Raw genomic sequence first — 13548 nt, 5'->3', positions numbered from 1 at the left:
ATGTTCATCCATTCGATCAAGCAGACTTTCGCAATTAAAATTTTGAACAAAACATAACCCATGACACCAAGGATTTCAATCCCCTGATGTCACCTGTTTGTTCATCTTAATTGAAAATAAAAAATATATATATGTATGATGAAATCTGAAAGCTCTCTGTGAACTGGCAAGGAGTATAAAATTCTGCAAGAATTAAATCAGCGAGTTATTGATTCAACCGAACAGTTGCTCGCTTAGAAAATGCTGCAAACGTATCGCACCGTGGAGAAAATATTGTATCTGTTCATTGCATTGATCGGGGTTCCAGGTAAGTGAACGTCACGATGAATGGTGCGTGGCCCAGGAGTGACCAGGATTTGCTTCTTTTGTGGTGTCACGATTCGTCTGGTCGTTGGCCGTCACGGAGACGACCTTTCTATCTAAAATAAACTTCCCATTTAACTAACTTGGTGGGGGGTGGGGGGTGGGGGGGGGGGGGGGTGGGGTGCGCGGTTACAACGCCAGCGATCGGGGTTCGGAGTCGAACCTGGCGCTCTCTGTAAGGAGTTTTTACGTTCTCTCCGAGTCTGCCTGGTTTCCTCTAGGGACTTCGATTTCTTCCCATCCTTCATAATGTACCGGGGGTTGACAAAGCATTCGGATCATATTTCAGGCCATCAGCTATTAACGAGGATTGACCGAGAGAGAGGTCCAATGTCAAATGCCATTGATTACAATTTACTGACGAGAGTGACAGTCCCCGCCCTGTTTCCCCTTATCTACGTGGAATTCCATTGCGGGAGGAACCAGAGGACTTTTATAACATACGAAACAGGAGCAGGAGTCGGCCAATTGGCCCGTTGAGCCTGGTCCGCCATTCAACGTGATCTGATGATAAGCTCATCTCCACCGACCTAACTTTTATCTATGTCCCTTAATTCACTTATTATCTAATTGTAGGAACAATCGGGAAGAAATAGACGGGATTTCTGGAGACGAGGATGGGAAGGGAAAGCAGTGGGAGCAATACACGGGACGACGATTTTTTTTTTCAAAAGATTTGCTTCCTGAAAGAAAATTGGGGATTACGATGGACAACTTCAGAGGTAATTTCAGATTTCCTGTATCGCGTAGGAAGTTGGAGAAAGATTAAAATGACTTTTATTAAATTTAGCCAGTTTAATCGCATAATGCGAAACGCTCAGGTTGACTCCACATATTACACAACGAATGTGAGGGGTCCAGGAGTTGTCTTATCACTAATTTTACAACCGAATGAGAGCTCATTGGCTTTTAAAAAATTGTTTTAGTTTTTTTCAAAAATATACAAATTAAAATCTTCAATAACGTTTTCTTACGAACAGCAGCAAAACAGCCCCTCCCTCCCTCTTCCTTTCCACACATACAGATCCTCACACAGTCAGAGCTTACATCTCTTTTAAAATATCTTTATTCATTGGAGCGTAGAAGGTTGAGGGGGAATTTGATAGAGGTATATGAAATTATGAGGGGAATAGATGTGAATGGGGACTTCCCCTTGAGGGTAGGAGAGATTGGAACAACGGGTCATAAGTTAAGGGTTAGGGGGAAAAACTTTAGAAGTAACATAAAAGGAAGCTTCTTCACTCAGAGAGTGGTGGCTGAGTGGAATGACCTTCCGGAAGAGGTGGTTGAGGCAGGGTCAATTTTGCCATTTAAAAGGAGTGCATGGATGTGAGGGGGTTGGAAGGTTATGAGCAGGGAGCAGGTAGTGGTACTAGAGGAGTTCACTTAAATTGATGCGGACTAGAAGGGCCGATATGGCCTGTTTCCGTACTGTAATTGTTATATGGTTATAATATATATATATATATATATATATATATAAATAGTCCTTTTTTATTACTGTATTTGGCTCCCCATATGGTCCAGGTATAGCTGCCAGATCTTTTCAAAAGTATCATGTTTATTCTTTAAGTTCTATGTGATTTCCCCCCCCCCCCCACCCCCATAGATATACAGCTGTTCATCATGCTGTTGTTACAGGGGATTCGGTCTTCCAAGTGATCGCGATACATTTTTTTGTTACCGCCAGTGCTATTTTTATAAATGAGATTCGAGATTTATTCAATGTGTGGCTTTTTTCCATGAAATTACCTAAATTACCGAGTCGCCCGTAAAGGCCACTCCTGTGATCCTGGTTAATTTTTCTGCAGTTTCTTGACAAAATGGTCTTACCTTCACGCACGACCAAGTCGCACGTAAAAAAGGTTCCTGGCTCAGAGCCACATCTCTGATATTTCTGCTTTTGATCTGTGTAATTTCGGTGGGATAGGATATAATTGGTGTAAAAAAGTTACGTTGAATAAATCCATATCTTGCCTTTATAATTGATGTCATGCTGTCTTTACACCGATCAGACCAGCTTCTCTCTGAAATCACCACCCCCAAGTCCAGCTCCCATCTTTCCCTTGACCTCTCCAACCCTGGTTTTGCACTTTCGCTCTGGAGAGCGTAGTACTTTTGTTGTAAATTTGGATATATTCCCCAAATAGACAGTTCGTCCGTTTCATTAATTCCAGGTGGGGTCAATGTTGGTCTCCATCTTTATCTTAAGAACGATCTAAGCTGAAAAAAAAGGTCCATTGCCCCTCCCCCACCTCCGTATTTGTGCTTTAGTTGTTCAAAGGACGTAAGAGACCCTTCCGCATTGCAGTCTTTAATATATCTTGTACCTTTATCATACCACATATTTAATATTTTATTGCCAATGTTCATAGGTAACAACATTTTTTTCACAATGGTGCTTTTATTGATATCCTTACTTTTTTCACCTATATATTAATTAATTTCTTCTCACGTTGTAATCATATGTATTAGTATGGGATTGTCTGTCTTTTTTCTCTAGAGATTTCACACTGCTCATAGGCTTTCTTAATAAGTGTAGTTGTGCTGTGTCTTTCACCCTTCAGCGTAAACTTGCCACAAATGTAAAAGAATATATTGTAGCTGTTGCGACATTTTTTGAGATATTTCTGCTGAATGGAATCTTCCTGAAGTTCATAAATGCTATTGTTAAGCACGCTCACTGTGCCTGAAGAATATGTGCGTCAACTTGCGTTCAATTTATATCAATATAAAGTGCAGTTCTGGTCTCCAAATTATAGCAAGGATATCAATAAGGTAGAGGGGGTGCAAATAAGGTTTACGAAAGAGTTGTCTGGATTGCAGCATCTTGAAATCAGAGAAAGATTGACTAGGTGGGGATTTTATTTGTTGAAGCATAAAAGGTTGAGAGGAGATTTGATGGAGGTGTTTAAAATTATGAAGGGAATAGAGAGAGTAGATGTGAATAGGCTCTTTCCCCTGAGGGTAGGGAAGATTGGAACGAGGGATCATTCATAAGTTAAGGGTTAGGGGGCAAAAAATTAGGTGTAATATAAGAGGATGTTTCTTCACTCAGAGAAGGGTGGCTGAGTGGATTGATCTTCCGGAAGAGGTAGTTGGGGCAGGGGAAATTCTGTAATTTAAGAGGAGGTTAGATGAATACATGGATGTGAGAGGGTTGGAGGATTATGGGCAATGAAGTGGGAAGGTGGAACTAGTGTAGTATCACGTAAATCGATGCAGACTAGAAGGGCCGAGAAGGTCTGTTTCTGTATTGTAAATTGTTATATGGTTACTTGGTAATCCACCGCATCTGTATATGTGAACTGCTTTTATAGCCCGTCTGCATCTATCCATACTAAGTATGCCCAAACCTGAGACAATCCCAGGCATGTTTGATCTGACCAAAACAGCTTGATTTGTGGGCAATATACTAGTAGGCTTTAAATATGACAGCAAATTACAGCAGTAAGTTATATGTTGTTTAAAAGGTACGTGATAGGAAAATTGTAAGATGCTTTACGTGACCAGCAGCCCCAAATTCCATACAATACACCCAAAATTGTTCAGGAAGCGAAATCTTCGTTACAGGAGGCGCCGGGCGCTCTTGGTCTGTCTTTGCGGCCGGCAAAAGTTAAAGTATATTGTGCGTATTAGATTACCCAGCAATAAAAGGAACCTTGAAACGGTTGGCTGGCAGGCCGTCATTAATGTTTTCTAAAAGTTTATTGCCACAGCTGACCGAAGAATGCAAATCTCACTCTCTATCCCTGTCTCTCTCTCTCTCTCTCTCTCTCTCTCTCTCTCTCTCTCTCCAGTGAATGTGGTGGCCATTGTGATCTTGTCCCGTGGAAAGTGCGGCCTCTCCACCTGCACCACACGGTAACTGCTGGCCATGGCAGCGGCAGATCTCCTGGTTATCGTCACCGAGGTCATTTTGCTGCAAATTTATTATTATTATTTCCCGGTCAGTTTCCTGGACATCACGCCCGTGTGTATTGTTGTCCGTAACCTCCCTCGCGTAGCCACTGACTGCTCCGTCTGGTTCACCGCGACCTTCACTTTCGATCGCTTCATCACCATCTGCTCCCAGAAGCTGAAGGCCAAATATTGCACCGGTCAAACCGCAGCGGCAGTTATTGCAACGACCGGCGTTTTCTTCTGCCTGAAAAACATCCCTTTTTACTTTGACTACGAACCCAGAGAGATCATTGACCGCGTCCCCTGGTTCTGTCGATGGATGCCGAGTTATTTCGCCCAGCCGGCGTGGGTGCGCTTTGACTGGTTTGACACCGTCTTAACACCGTTGCTGCCGTTTTCTGCCATCCTGTTGCTCAACGCCCTGACGGCCAGACACGTTTTGGCGGCCGGCCGAGTGCGCAAGAGGCTGAGGGGCCCGAGCCCCGCGGAGAAGCGCAGGGATCCGGAGCTGGAGAGCAGGAGGAGGTCGGTGGTCTTGCTCTTCGCCCTCTCCGCCACCTTCATCCTTCTGTGGTTGACGAGCATTATATTTTTTTGTCTATTATCAGATCAACGGGCTCGAGTGGACTGACTCGGAATTTATATTTTTACAGGTGGGATCTTTACTGCAGAACGTTAATTGCTGCACTAACACATTTGTTTACGTAGTGACCCAGGCCAGGTTCAGGGAGCAGGTGAAGATCGCGCTAAAATATCAAGTCACTGCACTGTTTCAGTTTATCCTCACGTTAGGAACGCACCTCAGGCTATCTTAGTGCTAACATTTGGGGTCTGCGCCCAAGCTCACGGCGCCGATGATTGGCAGCAGGGTTGCAGAGGGTCGTGGCAGGGCACCGGAAATGGGAGACATCACCCTCCCCCCCTCACCACCGCCACCACCCCCGAACTATTTGAGAGGGAGAAGCAGAGGGACGCCCGCGGAACGATGACCACAGCGGTCGAACAATGAGGGGCTCCGAGGGCGATTCCGAGGCAAGGGACCCAAGTCGGTGGCGGAGAGACTGCGGTCAAGGGACTCGCCATGGGCTGCGGAGGGCTGGAGGCAGTCCCGAGACTGGCTGAAGAGGTACCGGGTTATGTGAGAGGGTGGCGAGGGAGCTGAAGGGTTCCTAAGGTTTGGATCTGGGAGCCAGTGATTTGGTCTGGACTCGGCCGTGGCAGTGCTGGAGGTGAATCCACGGACTCTGGATGAGTAGGAGGAGTCCTCAGGCAATTTCTACCGATGGCGCATCCGTCTGCAGACAAAAACAAATTTCGGGTAATATTGCTCTTGTCTTTATTACATGACAATAAATTGAATCTTGAACCTTGAATCATTCTGTCTCTCCACCACGGAGATTGGTACTCATTGAGCTTCGTGGTGACCACCGAATCACAACCATAGCTCCCGTCCAAAGTCGGAACCACATCAATGCCTGGATTTAATTTAATACCAAATGCTGAGTGAAATATACTCCTCAATTGTGGGTTGATTTAATTATAACACTGGGCAACATTTTTTTTTCTAAAGGGTTGCTTCCGGAAAAGAGATTGGGGATTATGATAGGCAAATTCAGGCTGAACCCAAAGATCATTTCAGATTTGCTGTATCACGTAGGAAGCTGGAAAAAACATTAAATTAATTTTTATTGAATTTAGCGTGTTTAATCGCATAAACATATTGAGTAGGTTCAACTGTTTTGCCGCTGGCTTTCGTTTGTACTCAGCATCTGATGCCTCTCCTGTCAGTGTCCAACGATAGTCGGCAGGCGTCGATGGATTCCAGTTGCCCTGATACCGCTTTTCCACGGTGGCAAAGTCCTGGTGAATTCTTCCACTGACTGCGCCAAGATCAGCGGGGAAGAAGTGCGAATGCAGAAAATGAATTTTGAATGACTCGTTGAACTTCATGGTTTTTGTATGCCTGAATCAGATTTAAAATACGACAGGAAATCACAAAAATAGGTTGTATCTAAAAAACGGTACGCGATAGTACTTTTAATGCGATTTTCTTGATCAAGATCCCAAAAATCCATAAAATACCCCCAAAAGTGTTCAGGAAGAAAAATATCTTTGTTGTCCAGTGTATTAACTGATCCTATTTATCCGCTGCCCACAACTTCTGGGTTAGGGTCTCTTTCTACAGTGTCAGGTATCAGTGACCCTTCAGCGCAACGCCACAGCATCCACAACCAGAAGCCGTCACTTTATATACTAATGCTATATGTGGCCTCGGTTGGTGAGCTTTTGGTTGACTTTCCACCATTTTCCTGGTGTTAAGTGCAACGGAAAAGCAAATGCATATTCATACCATCGGCTTGCGAAATAGATGGAATGTCTTCCGTTTATTGTGGTGGAAAAAAAACAAGGATGGGCAGGTTGGTGTGGGAATCGGAAAGGCCATTGAAACGCCATGAAACGAGAGAGTAGGTTGGTCATTGCTATTCGAGCGCAGGTGTTCTACCAAATGCTCCTTAAATATGCACTTGATCTTATCGACATAGAGGAGGGCAAATCCAGACCATCAAAAGCAATAGACGAGTTAGAGGAAGAGCACATGAATCTCTGCCTCAAACAGAAGGGTCATTTTGGTCCCAGGACAATGGTGAGGGAAGAACTGAAAGAGCAAGTGCCTTCCGTGACTTCCTCATCGGAAGACCAGTATGAATTGGAAACAATGTCTCCTCCTCACTGACCATCCACAAAAGCGCACATCAAGGATGCGTGCTTATCCCACTGATCCACTCACTCTACACCCATGATTCTGTGGCCGGGAGCAATTCCACTACTATCTACTAATTTGCAGATAGAAAGTGTATATGAGGGAGAAAGATCATCTCGCTGAGTGGTGACCTGTAAACAACCTTGTGCTCAACGTTGGCAAAACCAAGGAGATGATTCTGGTCTTAAGTAGAGCAAATCAGAGGAACATGAACCAGTCCTCATCCAGGGGTCAGCGATGGAGAGGGTCAAGAACTTCAGAGTCTTGGGTATTAACATCTCCAAGGGTCTGTCCTGGAGCCTCCATGTCAATGCAATCACGAAGAAGGCTCGCCAGCGGCTATACCTTTGAGGAGATTCGGTATGTCACTGAAGACTCTCGAAAACCTCTACAGGTGTATTGTAACTGTACTGTAGAACATCCTGGCTGGTTGCATCACTGCACGGTACGGAGATACTAACATTCAGGTCAATAAAAAAGCTCCAGAGGTTCATCAACTCAGCATGTGGCATCACAGGCAACGTTCTTTGTTCCATCAAGAGCATTTACAGTAGGCAGTGTCTCAAGAAACCAACCTCTATACTCAAGGACCCCCACCACCCAGGCCATGCCCTTTTCTTTCTGCTACCATTGGGGTAAACGTACTCAAGGATGAGGACTCAGCGGCATCAGTTTTTTGAATGATCAGTGAAGAAACCACATCAATGCCTCCTTTTCCTCAGGAGTTTGCGGAGGTTTGGTTTGACACTAGAAGCCCTGGTCAATTTCTACAGAGGTGTGGTGGAAAGTGTGCCGATCGGCTGCTTCATAGCCTGGTATGGGGACACCAATACCTCTAAGCATAAAGCCCTCCATCAGCCCAGGACATCACAGGCAAAACTTTCCCCACCATCGAGAACATCTGCAGGGAACACAGCCATGGGAGAGCAGCAGCGATCATGAAAGGCCCACAGCACCCAGTGCACGCTGCTGCCATCGGGAAAGAGATATCGGTGCCACAAGACTCACTCCGCCAAGTTCAGGAACAGCTGCTCCCGCTCCACCATCAGACACCTCAACAACAAACTCAATCAGGGACTCATTTAAGGACTCTTACTTGTGCACTTAATTGATTTTCTTTTTATTCTCTCTGCATTACACAGTCAGTTTGTTTACATTCGTTATCTGTTTACAGTTCTTTGTTTACATGTTAACGCTGTGTGTAGCATTTTTTGCACGACTAACTAGTGGTAATTCTGCCATGCCCGCAGGAAAAAAATATGTCATGTATGTACTCTGACAATAAATCTGAAATCTGATCAGTGAACCAGAGATACGACCTTACTTTGACTTTTTCTTGCACTATTTTCATTTATTTTGTAAGGTGGTTTATACTGTGATGCTATCACAGAACAGCGAATTTCGTGACATGTTCATGACAATAAATTCTGATTCTGGAATGTTTCATGGCAGGTGAAAGTAATGGGGTCGGATAAGATGAGCAGGGGTCAGATGATATGAGCGGACAATGGATGGTCCCTCTCCATCCTAGGCTTTCTCCACTTCCAGAGTCAGGTGGAATGTGAACCAGAGGAACCTCACCTCATATTCTGCCTGTCAAGGGAATCGGTAGCATTTGGAACAGATATTGTAGTCATGGAAATACCTTAATCTCGATGCAGTTTACTCTTCCTATTAAGAGTTAATGGTAAATCCTTCTATTTCTCTAAGACTTCCTGTATTTTCTTTATTAAGAGTTGTCAATTTAATTTATATAATGATTTAAATTATTATCTATCCTGATACCTAGGTAACAGATGGCCTGTGATTGCCATTTAAAAGGGCACTTTTACATTTTGTATAAATCCTTTTTATTGATTTCTCTGGGTTTGTTAAATATACTATAATATCATCCGCAAATCAGCTAATTTCAAATTCTTCCTCTTTTACTTTTATTCCCTTTATCATAGGTTCTTTTCTTATCAGCTCTGCTAATGGTTCTATAGCCAAAACAAGCAGGGAAGGTGATCATGTGCATCCCTCTCTTGTTGACCTACTTAATTTAAAGCGGTCTGAAACATATCCATTTATTACCACTTTTACCAAAGGATCATTATACAGTGCTCTCATCCAATTAATACATTTTTCTGGTAATTTTAATTTCTGTAGTACTTTTTAAAGTCCATTCCACTTCATTGAAAGCTTTCTCTGCATCTAGAGCTACTGTCACAGTTGGTGTTTTATTTATTTGTGGTGTATGGGTTAAATTAATAAATTTACAGATATAATCTTCCACTCTTCTATTTTTATCAAATCCTGTCTGACCTAGCATCATTAATATTGGTACACAATTCTATTAATCTATTCACTAGTAATTTTGCAATTAATTTGTAGTCTGTATTTAGTAAAGATATTTGTATCTATGAAGCTGGTGACAGCTGGTCTTTTCCTGTTTTTGGAATTACTGTAATTATTGCCATTTTACATGAGTCAGGCAAATTCTGGGTCTCTTCCACCTGTTCCATTACCTCTAAAAGGGGCGGAATTAATAGATTATTGAATACCTTATAAACCTCTGTAGGGAATCCAGCTTCACCTGACATTTTATCATTGGGTAATGTCATTAGTGTATCATTTATTATATAATTGTCAGGGGCTTTAGTCATTTATTTTGATCTTCCAATTGTAATTGAGGTAATCAAATGTTTGACAAAAACTCATCTATTTTGGCATCTTCCCTGGGTTTTTGGTTTGATGCAATTGCTTATCGAATTTTTTAAAAATTTCCATAAATGTCTAATAGGTGAAATGAGATTGTTTATCCACCTTCCTTGTAGCAATGATAGTTTTTGTTGTTTGTTCTGTTTTTAGTTTCCAAGTTGGGTTTTCTCTCCTAAATCATAATATATTTGCTTTTTTTTCATAATATTTTTCCACTTTTTATGTTTGCAGTGTATAACATTTTAATTTTTTCTCTGTCAATTCTCTCTTTTTCTCTATACCTTCCCTTCTCATTAAACCTTTCTCTACAGTTACTATCTCTTTTTCCATCTGCTCTATTTCCCAATCATATTCTTTTTTAATCTTGGACGTATAACTAATTATTTGTCCCCTAATAAGTTCCTTCATTGCGTCCCATAATATAAATTTGTTACAGAATTTGAATTTGTCTCGAAATATATTTTAATTTGTTGTTCTATGTATTCCCAAAAGTCTTGCCTCTTTAACAATATGGGGTTTAACCTCCATCTATATGGTTTTGGTGGAATATCCTCTAACTCGATTGTCGATAACAAGGGTGAGTGGTCCGATAAAAGTCTTGCCTTATATTCGGTCTTTTGAATTCTCCCTTGAATTTGTGCCAACAACAAGAACATATCAATCCTAGAATAGGTTTTATGTCTGTTTGAATAATATGAATAATTCCTTTCTTTTGGATGTTGTTTTCTCCATTTATTAATTATCTTCATATCATGCATTGACGTCAATGTAAAATTAGCTGCTTTATTTTTTTGTAGTTGTCTTCTTGGTTTCATCTATTGGTGGGTGAAGGCTAAAGTTAAAGTCTTCCCTATAGTAAGGTATGTCCCCTGTGTATCTGCTATCTTTTTTTAAAAAAAAGTCCTGTGCAAATTCCTGGTTATCTTCATTAGGTGCATAAATCTTCAACAAGTTCCAAGATTCTGAATAAATTTCGTACATCATCATTATGTATCTACCTGCTGGGTCTGTTATTACTTTCTTTACCTTAATTGGCAATTTCTTATTAACTAATATTGCCACTCCCCTGGATTCTGAATTGTACGACGTTACAACAATATGGCCTACCCAGTCTCTCTTCAGTTTGAGATGTTCTAACTCAATTAAGCGTGTTTCTTGTATAAATGCTATGTCTATTTTCTCCCTTTTAAGTAATATCAGTAACTTTTTACTCTTAATTTGATGGTGCATTTCATTAATATTAAGTCATATATTTCAATGTATTCATCTTAACCATCCATTTTCACCTATATCCCACCTCTTCAACCCCTCCAAAATCACTCTTTAGATTGTCTTTACAATATGCGACGACCCAATTAGTAAGAAAATAGTAGAAAGATTAAAGAATAATTTTAAAGAAAACAACATTAAATCCCCCCTTACTGTGTTGCCGTTGCCACCTCACAAGGCAGCGACAACTCCATTTTCTACGAGGGTTGTGGGGTGTACTGCAAATATCAACAGATTTCATAGTGGGCAGATCCTCCCCCCTCCCCAGCCCCCTCTGAGAAATCACTATACATTATTCTTAAAAATATAACAAATAATTTTTATCCTTCTTTTTTTCTTAGTCTATAATCAAACTATTAACATTCCAACTTATTTATATACTTTATTTTAACAGCATTTTTATTATTTTCTTTAATCCTCTTGTTGTTAAGTTGGTAATTGGTCTACAAAACGACAAGCTTCTTCTGGATCTGAAAACAGTCTATTTTGCCCACCAGGGATGAACATCTTCAACACTGCTGGATGCCGCACACAAAGTTGTGAACTTTCCCCCATTGTACAGTTTTTGTTAAGTTAAACTCCTTAAACTTCTTTAAACATTCAAAGCTTATGTCTGGGTAAAATAATATTTTGACAAATTGTACTCCAATGGTTCCTCATTTTTTCACTCTTTTCATTGCCAGTTCCAATATTTTCTCCCTCGTTGTATATTTTTATTAGTATGGATTGTGGTTTCTGCCGGGGCGCCAGTGCTCAGTGGGCTCTTTAAATTTCAATTTCTTCTTGGAGTTCCTCTCCTCCCAAGATCTGGGGGATACATCTTTTTATAAATCCTTTTATATCTGCCCCTTCTTCGCCTTCTTTCAGGTCCACTATTTTTACATTATGACATCTGCTAAAATTCTCTACCATGTCCATTTTCTGGGCCAATAAGTCATGTGTATTCTTAATCTCATCCTTGAGGTTAATTTTCCTGAGAGCCAGGCAGAATCACCAGCATAATAAAATCCATACTAAACGAAAACAAGTAAAGAAATGTAAATAAACTGACTGTGCAATATAGAGAGACAAAAAAATCAATAAAATGCTATAAGAGTTCTTAAATGAATCCCTGATTGAGTTTGTCGTTGAGGAGTCTGATGGTGGAAGGGTAGCAGGTGTTCCTGAACCTGCTGCTGTGGGTCTTGTGATACTGAGACCTCTTTCCTGATGGCAGCAGAGAGAACACAGCATGTGCTGGGTGGTGTGTATCCTTGATGATTTCTGCTGCACTCTGAAGGCAGTGTTGCCTGAAAATGTTCGCGATCGTGGGGAGGGTATTGTCTGTGACATCTCACTCTGCTCCAATCGGTGCCACCATTCCTGCAGCCAGAAAGTTTAAATGTGATTGTAGTAGATTATGATCTTTTTCTTTCTTTGTAGGTTGGGAAGGGAGGAGGGAGGGTATTAGTGGGGTGGTTGGGTTTTTTATATAAATGACTAATCAGATTATGTCTATATTAATATGTAGTAAGTTCTGTTATATTAAGTGATTTTAAATTTTAAATAAACTATTAAAAAGGACTGTAACGATTGCAATTGTGAAGAAATCGATGGAGGAGGAATATGTGTGTTTTTATTTCATCATGTTAATGTTTAAAGATTAATGCTTCCACCAGCGTTGTCTCCGCTCCATCCTCAACATCCATTGGAGCGACTTCATCCCTAACATCGAAGTACTCGAGATGGCAGAGACCGACAGCATCGAATCCACACTGCTGAAGATCCAACTATGCTGGGTAGGTCACGTCTCCAGAATGGAGGATCATCGCATTCCCAAGATCGTGTTATATGGCGAGCTCTCCACTGGCCACTGTGACAGAGGTGCATCAAAGAAGAGGTACAAGGACTGCCTAAAGAAATCTCTTGGTGCCTGCCACATTGACCACCGCCAGTGGACTGATATTGCCTCAAACCGTGCATCTTGGCGCCTCACAGTTCGGCGGGCAGCAACCTCTTTTGAAGAAGACCGCAGAGCCCACCTCACTGACAAAAGACAAAGGAGGAAAAACCCAACACCCAACCCCAACCAACCAATTTTCCCTTGCAACCGCAGCAACCGTGTCTGCCTGTCCTGCATCGGACTTGTCAGCCACAAACAAGCCTGCAGCTGATGTGGACATTACCCCTCCATAAATCTTCGTCTGCGAAGCCAAGCCAAAGAAGAAGAATGTATATTAGAAAGTAAGAATGAATACCGGGTGCTCAAAGGAAGGGCGGGAGATACAACTGGTAGATGGGAGCATTACGCACGTCTCAAAATGGTGGTGGGTGCAGGGCGTTGGGTTGGTGTCAAAAGCTTGGTTATTGATGCCCGGGGTGGTGGGTGGGTGGAGAGGGTAAAGATAAATTGGGAGGGGAGGGGAGTATATGGGGTGTGATTTATCTTGCTATCCAAATGATTTAATTGATGGTACTTCCAGTTGTACGAAGGTAAGGGATAAAAACAGACTCTGTATGATCCATGACTGTTAAAACAAATTATAATGTTTGTTTGAAAATTAAAATGTTCA

At 41.7% G+C, this 13548-nt stretch overlaps 1 pseudogene; it reads left to right on the top strand.

The window, feature by feature from the left end:
- Positions 1 to 240: 240 nt before the first annotated feature.
- On the top strand, positions 241 to 5081 carry LOC138765418 (probable G-protein coupled receptor 139; annotated as a pseudogene).
- Positions 5082 to 13548: the final 8467 nt, after the last annotated feature.

The sequence above is a fragment of the Narcine bancroftii genome, chromosome 5, assembly GCF_036971445.1.
Source record: "Narcine bancroftii isolate sNarBan1 chromosome 5, sNarBan1.hap1, whole genome shotgun sequence".
In the NCBI taxonomy this organism is placed as follows: Eukaryota; Metazoa; Chordata; class Chondrichthyes; order Torpediniformes; family Narcinidae; genus Narcine; species Narcine bancroftii.
Note: the sequence above shows the minus strand (reverse complement) of the source record. Positions and strands in the feature narration are given on the sequence as shown.